Raw genomic sequence first — 7,944 nt, 5'->3', positions numbered from 1 at the left:
GTCGGCGGTGGCGCCTCCGCAGGCCCCACTGTGCGGTTTCGTAACGTGATGAGATGAACTTGCGCTTTGGGTTTGTTTCGGTATTGCTTGGTAATGCACCTTGTGGTCTCTCGGAAAAATTTTGAGCTAGTTGATTTAATTGTTTTTCTATGTTTTGAATACTAGCTTGTTGATTTCTAAAATTTGATTCTAATTGTAGAAACCTTTCCGAGTTTTTCTTTTCAGTGTCGGAGATGAGGCGAGATACAGTATCTTCAAGCCTTTCTCGTCCACCTTGTTGTTGAGTGAAATTTTGTGACTCATTTCTTGGTTGTTGAAAGTTTGTTCGTTGGGTTTGTTGGTTACTACTATTGCCGGGCTCTCTCCAACCAAGGTTTGGGTGGCTTCACCATCCTTGGTTGTAGGTGCCCGTTGGAGGACCCGACGACCTAGGTCTATTATCAATGTAGCTTACCGACTCTTGTTGATCTTCCGTTTCTTTCATACAACTCCAATTTTCATGTGGCCCACCACACCCTTCACAAGCCATGACCGAGACTGTTTTTGTCATTTCTAATTTTTTTATTTTTGAAGAAAGGGCCTCGATTTGGGCTTGTAAAGAAGTGCTTTCATCAACCTTATGGGCGCCCGGGGCAATAGATTTATTGCCTCGGGGGGTGTGCCACTGAAAATTGGTTTGAGCAATTTCCTCAATTTGGTTATATATTTCATGCGGGCGGCGATTACCTAAAAGTCCCCCGGAGCTAGAGTCAAGTGTCTGCCTTGTGTGTGGCAACAATCCATTATAGAAAGTGGATACTTGTTGCCATATCGCAAGGCCATGATGGGGACACTTGCGTAATAGTTCCTTGAACCTTTCCCAAGTTTCATATAAGGATTCCCCGTCCTCTTGTGAATATGTATTAATTTCAGTCATTAATTTAGCCGTTTTAGCGGGAGGGAAATATTTATATAGAAATTTTTGGGCTAGTTCATCCCAGGTGTTTACCGATCCAGCTGGGAGGGCGTTGAGCCAAGCTTTTGCTCGGTCTTTTAGTGAAAAAGGAAACATTCGGAGGCGGATGGCGTCATTTGATGCTCCATTGATCCGAAAGGTATCACATATTTCTAAGAAATTAGTAATATGTAGATGGGGATCCTCGTCCGCAAGCCCATGGAAGGTTGCGGAGTTTTGGAGCATTTGTATCAAATGCGGCCGAAGTTCGAAGTTATTGGCTTCAACATTCGGTGCATTGATAGCGGCGCCTAGGTTACCTATGGTGGGTCGTAGATAATCCATGAGGGTACGTTGGTCCGCCATAGGTGGATTCCCCGAAACTTTCTCTTGGTTTTTAGCTTTTAGTCTTTTTCTGAGAAAGCGTTCGGGTTCTTCTAGAGGTTCTTTTATGTCCTTATTAGAACTGGAGCTCATACACTACGTAGGATGGCGTCTGGTTCCAAGTCCTGCAATAAAAATAGAAAAGAATGCTGGTCAGAAGGTTCACCACGGCCCCGTGCTCAGCGAACACGGCCCGTGGTCAGAGTTACAGTGATTGTTTTCCAGATCCCAGTTACTGGAAAGTTGGACACGACCCCGTGTTGCACCGACACGGCCCCGTGGTCAGCCTTCTGTAACTTGGAAAACCTGCCAGTAACGATGCTGGGCACGACCCGTGTCCGACCAGGCATGGCCCGTGCTGAGCTCTGCAGAAGCTTAAAAACTAAGAAAATCCTAAAAAATTAAAAAGAAAAATAAAAATATGATTAGGCCGTTGATTCCTAACTTTCTTAAAATCCTTGTGTCCCCGGCAGCGGCGCCAAAAACTTGATGTTCGTGAAGTGTGTTATAATTTAGATGTATATTTTAAGCCCTTTTTACACTTTTAGCCAAGTTTTAAATTTATAAAACACGATATTTACTAACACTAAACACACATATGGGCAAGTGCACCCATCGTGGACGTAGTATAGTGTTGGTAAGATACCGAGGTCGTCCAAGGACACAAGAGCTTTTAGTACCGGTTTATCCTCAACGTCTAATCAAATCAAAAAGTTAGAAAAGGTTTTTAAACTAAGAAAATAAAAACTAACTAAATGCTGAAAAATAAAAAAAATAAAAAAAAACAGATAGACAAGATGAATCACTTGGATCCGACTCGTGTATTAGTATAACCTTTGATTATTTTCGCACTTTTGCACTTGTTTAAGAGATTATCTTAGTTATTGTAGTAGGCCCCTCTTTTGAAGGCGACGTTACCCTCAACCCAGTAGTTTGAGGCAGCAAGGATACAATCCTAAAGGGTTGGATTATTGGAAGATAATGAATTAAGTTATTAATGCAAATTATGGTAGGCCCCGCTTTTGGCGGTGACGTTACCCTCGGCTAAGTAGTTTGAGTCAGCAGGGATACAGTCCTAAATAGCCGGGTTATAGTATTAATAGTAGTTAACTTATGAGGGGGTCAAAGAGTTTGGATCCCCGCCATCCAATACCTATGGGCATTGAAGGAGATCCTACTAAATTTGACCCAGGTCCCTTGCAGGACCTCTAAACGCTGAACAAGGGCAAGACCCTTACCAAACCGTTCCCTTAACCCCCGATCAGGTAGCCAACATACCTCCATATAGACCGTGGAGATATGAATGGTGAAAATCTTTTATTTTATATAGACAGTAAAATAATGCCAAGACACCACGGACAAACAATAAGGAAAGATCACCTTCAACATAAGTAACTAGTTATTAAAGTCATTAATACAAAACCAAATAAAAAGTGCAAAAGATTAAAAATAAAAAGTATTATACTAAACACTTGTCTTCACCAAGTGATGTAAGAGACTTAGGTAAACATGGCCTTGATTGTCAAGAACTCTTACGATCAATCTTGGATCCTGAGACGACTCACACACTCTATGATGGACAATGGATGATGGTGGTGGATGATGGTGTTATGGTGGTGGTGGTGGGTGGTGGATGAAGTGTGAGAGAGGTGGTGTGCCAAGGGATGAGTTGAAATGAAACCAAGCACTCCTATTTATAGGCTGAACAGAAGGCTGGGCACGGCCCCGTGTCCGCTGGACACGCCCCCGTGCCCGTCTGACACTCTCTCTCCTCATTAATTGTAATTCGCAATTACAATTAATGCGTCTGCTGTACTTTCGCCACGCCCCCGTGCTCACTGGACACGGCCCCGTGGTGGGCAATAGAAGCTTCTATAGGTTTGTCTTTTCTACTGCTTCTTGGGCACGGCCCTGTGCTGGCTGAGCACGGGGCGTGTTCAGTCTTCTGACTTCTCTTTTTTGCTTGGGAGGATGCCGTTGAGGGGTCGGGCAATCCACTTTTGTTCCTTTTCTTGTATTTATGTTAGATTTAGCCGTCTTTTTGCTTCTTTTGTGAATTTGAGCTCATTTCATCCTGAAAATACAAAAGGAAGACAAAAACACTCTTTTTCCAACATTAGTACTTAAAAAGGGTTAGTTTTATGCCTCATTTGATGTAATTTATATGTTGTATTTTACACACATCACGTACGAAATGCTTACGTATCGTCCCCCTGACCTTAATGTAACCCCATATGTTCACGATGTATCTTAAATGTGTTTAATAATAATCACGTTTGTGTTTGTTCAATATATGCGTTACATCACGTTAAAACCGAATGTCACCGACACGACCCAATCAGATTCAATACGCACTTGCACGACCCAAAATGACAATATACATCATAATACTACAATTAATGAAAAAATACGTCATGTTCATGTACGGTAGGCGGCTGATACACATAACACTTCTCACAGGAGTACTTGTGCTTTCAAACCAAAATGATACGAAATAACGGAATAAGACATCACACGTAACCGATTTGATCCGGAACTTGCAGTATAGTCCATATATATTAAAAATGATGTATAATGGAAAAAACGTAAAATTTAGACTATTATCGACGCGTTTGTGAATTATAAAAAATTTAAAAAAGGCCCAAAGCGCCCCGCTTAGGTCATAACGCTGCGTTTTGGACATCAAAGCGCCGCGCTATGGCCATAGCGGGGCGCTTCGGTCCCTCGTTATACCAGAAGCGGGGCAGCTTCTCCCCCACTTCACCCAAAAACAAAAAACACACACACAAGGTGCGATTTCACACACTAGAGCCGTCGATCGATTTTTCAAGCTTTGAACCGCTAAAAGGTAAGATCGAACACCCTTAATCGTTTCGGTATATCCTACATGTTGATTATTGTGTTGATTGGGGCCGGTTGAACAGATCTGGCTGGTTCTGTTCTTCAAAATGAAGAACCAAAACGTCGCGCCGAGGCCAAAGCGGGGCGCTTTGGTTCATGTTTATTTTATTTTGTTTTATTTATTATTAGTTTAATTATTATTATTTGGTTAATATTATTTGTTTATTATTATTTGTTTATTATTATTTGTTTAATATTATTATTATTTGTTTAATATTATTTGTTTATTATTATTTGTTTATTATTATTTGTTAAATATTATTATTATTTGTTTAATATTATTATTATTTGTTTAATATTATTATTATTTGTTTAATATTATTATTTGTTTAATATTATTATTTGTTTAATATTATTTGTTTATTTAATATTATTATTTGTTTAATATTATTTGTTTATTTAATATTATTATTTGTTTATTTAATATTATTATTTGTTTATTTAATATTATTATTTGTTTAATATTATTTGTTTATTTAATATTATTTGTTTATTTAATATTATTATTTGTTTATTTAATATTATTATTTGTTTATTTAATATTATATTTTCAACGTGCAGTGATGGATTCCTCCGATGACAAGATTGAGCATATGGAGGCTGAGGGAGAGGTGGGGGACGAGGGAGAGCCGGCATGTCCGTACCTGCAGTTTCCGCAGGGTTCACGGGCGAGGGGTAGATGCGCTAGGTTGCGCACCATAGAGATTGGGGGCATGTAGGGATAGACTGGGAGCTGCTGACTACCTTGGGAGAGGTCGAGCGGGCGCGTGATATAGTTGGACTAGATTCTCCTTGGTCGCGCCTATTTGAGTTAGCGATGGAGGACTCGTACCCTGAGCTTACGGTCGAGTTTCTTTCTACGTTTACATACGCGCCGCATCCGGCGGATTACGTGGAGGACCCGGATTTTCCAGTCCACGAGGTTACATTCCGTCTCGCCGGTCAGGAGTTTCAGATGAGTGTGCGGCAGTTTGCTGTTCTTACAGGTTTGTACACAGAGCCTGAGCTTGATACTGATATATATACGCAGGCGGTTACGATGATGGACAGACAGACGCTTATCAGTTTCTGGAGGGCCATTTCCAGGGTTCCCTTTGGGAAATCCTGGCAAAAGGCCACCACCATTAGAGACCCCTTGTACCGATACCTGCACCATGTTATCGCGTCATCTATCGCACCGCGGGGTAGCAGCAGGGAGAAGGTCAACCTCAGTGACCTTTTCTTTCTATACTGCCTCATTCGCCACCAGCCCTGCGATCTAGCAGCCTGCCTTGCAGATTACTTTGCCACAGCATACCACCGGCAGCTCCGCGGGCAACTGCACAGTGGCTCATACATCACCGCCATTGCACGCTCGCTAGGGATCGTGCCGAGCATGATCCGCTGCTGTCTGATCCGATCCCGTCATCCAGGTTGGGCCGCGCGTCAGTATCTAGCATGCAGATCACCCGTATCTTTGATGTTGGTCTGAGGTTCAAGGGTCGTGACGGGCTGATTTGGCAGCCGGAGGTGTTGGCGGAGGTCATCCCGGTTGTTATTGAGGTGAGGCCTGGAGTGTTAGCCCCTCCTGATGTTCAGCAGGCCGCTTGGCAAGCTTAGCTACAGGCTCTGGGCATCGATCAGCCTCAGGATCAGCCTCAGGATCAGCCTCAGGATCAGCCTCATGCTCAGCCTCAGGATCCGGCTCAGGAGGAGCATGTCGAGGAGATCCCGTTATCACCAGTTCAGCCAGCTCCTGAGCCGCCACAGTACCCGCAGCACGTTTACGCTGACCTGCCTCCGGCAGCGCGTGAGGTGGCTCGGGACTTCGACCGGCGCCTCAGACGTCAGGGCGCACGCATTGACTGGATCGTCCAGACGCTCGTTGATCTACGAGAGCTCGCTGCGTTGCCTCCACTTCCCCTCCCACGTCCCCACCGCACGAGGATTAGTACATTACTTTGTTTGTTTAGTGTTTTGTTATGTATTATGTACTCAGTTGTACCTTTTTGTTGTGTATTGTATATATAGGTAAAGGGTATGATACAAATCTCCTTATCGTACATTATGTACGCGCTGCTTACAGCCATACACGTGTCCTGATTCAATTTAATTAAATAAGGGTATATCAGACTTTCCATTCAATCAGCAGAGCGCGAGCGCAAATTAGACAATTCCAGATCCCGATTAATTCGTTACACCACTATCGGGTAATTATGATTCGCATCAGAGCGATGTTACTCAGTTCCTTTAATTCCCTTTATGATCTGGAATTAAATCGTATCAGAGCGATGTTACTCAGTTCATAATTACCCGATAGTGAATTAAAGGGAATTAAAGGAACTGAGTAACATCGCTCTGATGCGAATCATAATTACCCGATAGTGGTGTAACGAATTAATCGGGATCTGGAATTGTCTAATTTGCGCTCGCGCTCTACTGATTGAATGGAAAGTCTGATATACCCTTATTTAATTAAATTGAATCAGGACACGTGTATGGCTGTAAGCAGCGCGTACATAATGTACGATAAGGAGATTTGTATCATACCCTTTACCTATATATTTATTGCACTTAATCTTCTATTTACATCACGTTGGTTCTGGATTGTTTACGTTTAATTCTTATGGCTTTCTGTACATTTTATTTAACGTGTTCGTTTAATTTAACAAAATAAACAACGTTAAGAACTTATATTATACACATTCTATAAAAATAATGACGTAATTATAAAACAACTATGAATTGTATGTAATAAAACTAAAATAAAAATTTTTCCTCCAAAAATCTCTATCAAACTAATTCAAACAAAAATCCTTACCAAACTAACCCACATCAACCCAAATCCAATCTGTTTAAAAAAAACATCCAAAGCGCCGCGCTATGGCTAAAGCGGGGCGCTTTGGTCTTGGTCAACAGACAAGGACTGACTTCTGTCAGTCCTTGTCTGTTGACCAAGACCAAAGCGCCCCGCTTTGGCCATAGCGCGGCGCTTTGGATGTGCAAAAAGACAAATGCGTGTGCGAATAGACCCACCCTCTTGATATTGCGATGATAATGGGCCCGAGTTGTTTTGGATTTCAAATTGTTATACTATACATTAGGCATGGTAATCCATAAGAAAGAAAAGGGACATCATACACATACAAAAAGACGTACGAAGGGGAGAAAAAACGGTTGCAACCAGTGGCGAAGCTTGTTGATGAGTTTGATACTTTTGGTAGGAATAAGTCATCTCTATTCGTGTTGAACTTGCTTTTAGGTTGTTTATTCGCGATTCTCAATCTAATTATTTAAACTTGGTAACAAATCATAACATAACATAAAATCAATTTAAAATCAGAAGTTTGTATCGTCTCTATTGGAGTTTGTACCAATTTAAAATCAATTTAAAATCAATTTAAAATCAGGAGTTTGTATCCTTCAGATCTTGGTACCAATTCTTCGAATGAAGAGTTTGTATCATCTCTGTTGGAGCCTCCTATTTACCCCTAAATACCATTTTCATCGGAATCACTCCGACCTTAATAAAAAAGAATTTCTATTTCCAGTCGTGAAAGGATTTGGGGGGTTGTAATAAAATCTTTTTGGCAGAAGCCCGTTGCACAAATGAGCAGAATCCTTGAGAGCAATGCATTTGGTGGACCACTCGAAATCGAGTAACCGTCGGTTCGATAAGCATCGTACGACAAACAAACTCAAAATGACGAACCCTAGCCATCCCAATAGGATACATTTGGGAGATA

General features: G+C 41.6%; 1 non-coding gene across 1 annotated transcript; it reads left to right on the top strand.

Moving 5' to 3' along the window:
- Window positions 1-815: 815 nt before the first annotated feature.
- Window positions 816-922, top strand: LOC118481375. Its single transcript, XR_004865582.1, has one exon. It is a non-coding gene; the product is annotated as a small nucleolar RNA R71 (small nucleolar RNA).
- The last annotated feature ends 7,022 nt before the right edge of the window (window positions 923-7,944 follow it).

The sequence above is a fragment of the Helianthus annuus genome, chromosome 8 (genome assembly GCF_002127325.2).
Source record: "Helianthus annuus cultivar XRQ/B chromosome 8, HanXRQr2.0-SUNRISE, whole genome shotgun sequence".
In the NCBI taxonomy this organism is placed as follows: Eukaryota; Viridiplantae; Streptophyta; class Magnoliopsida; order Asterales; family Asteraceae; genus Helianthus; species Helianthus annuus.
This window is presented reverse-complemented; position numbering and strand designations above follow the sequence as displayed.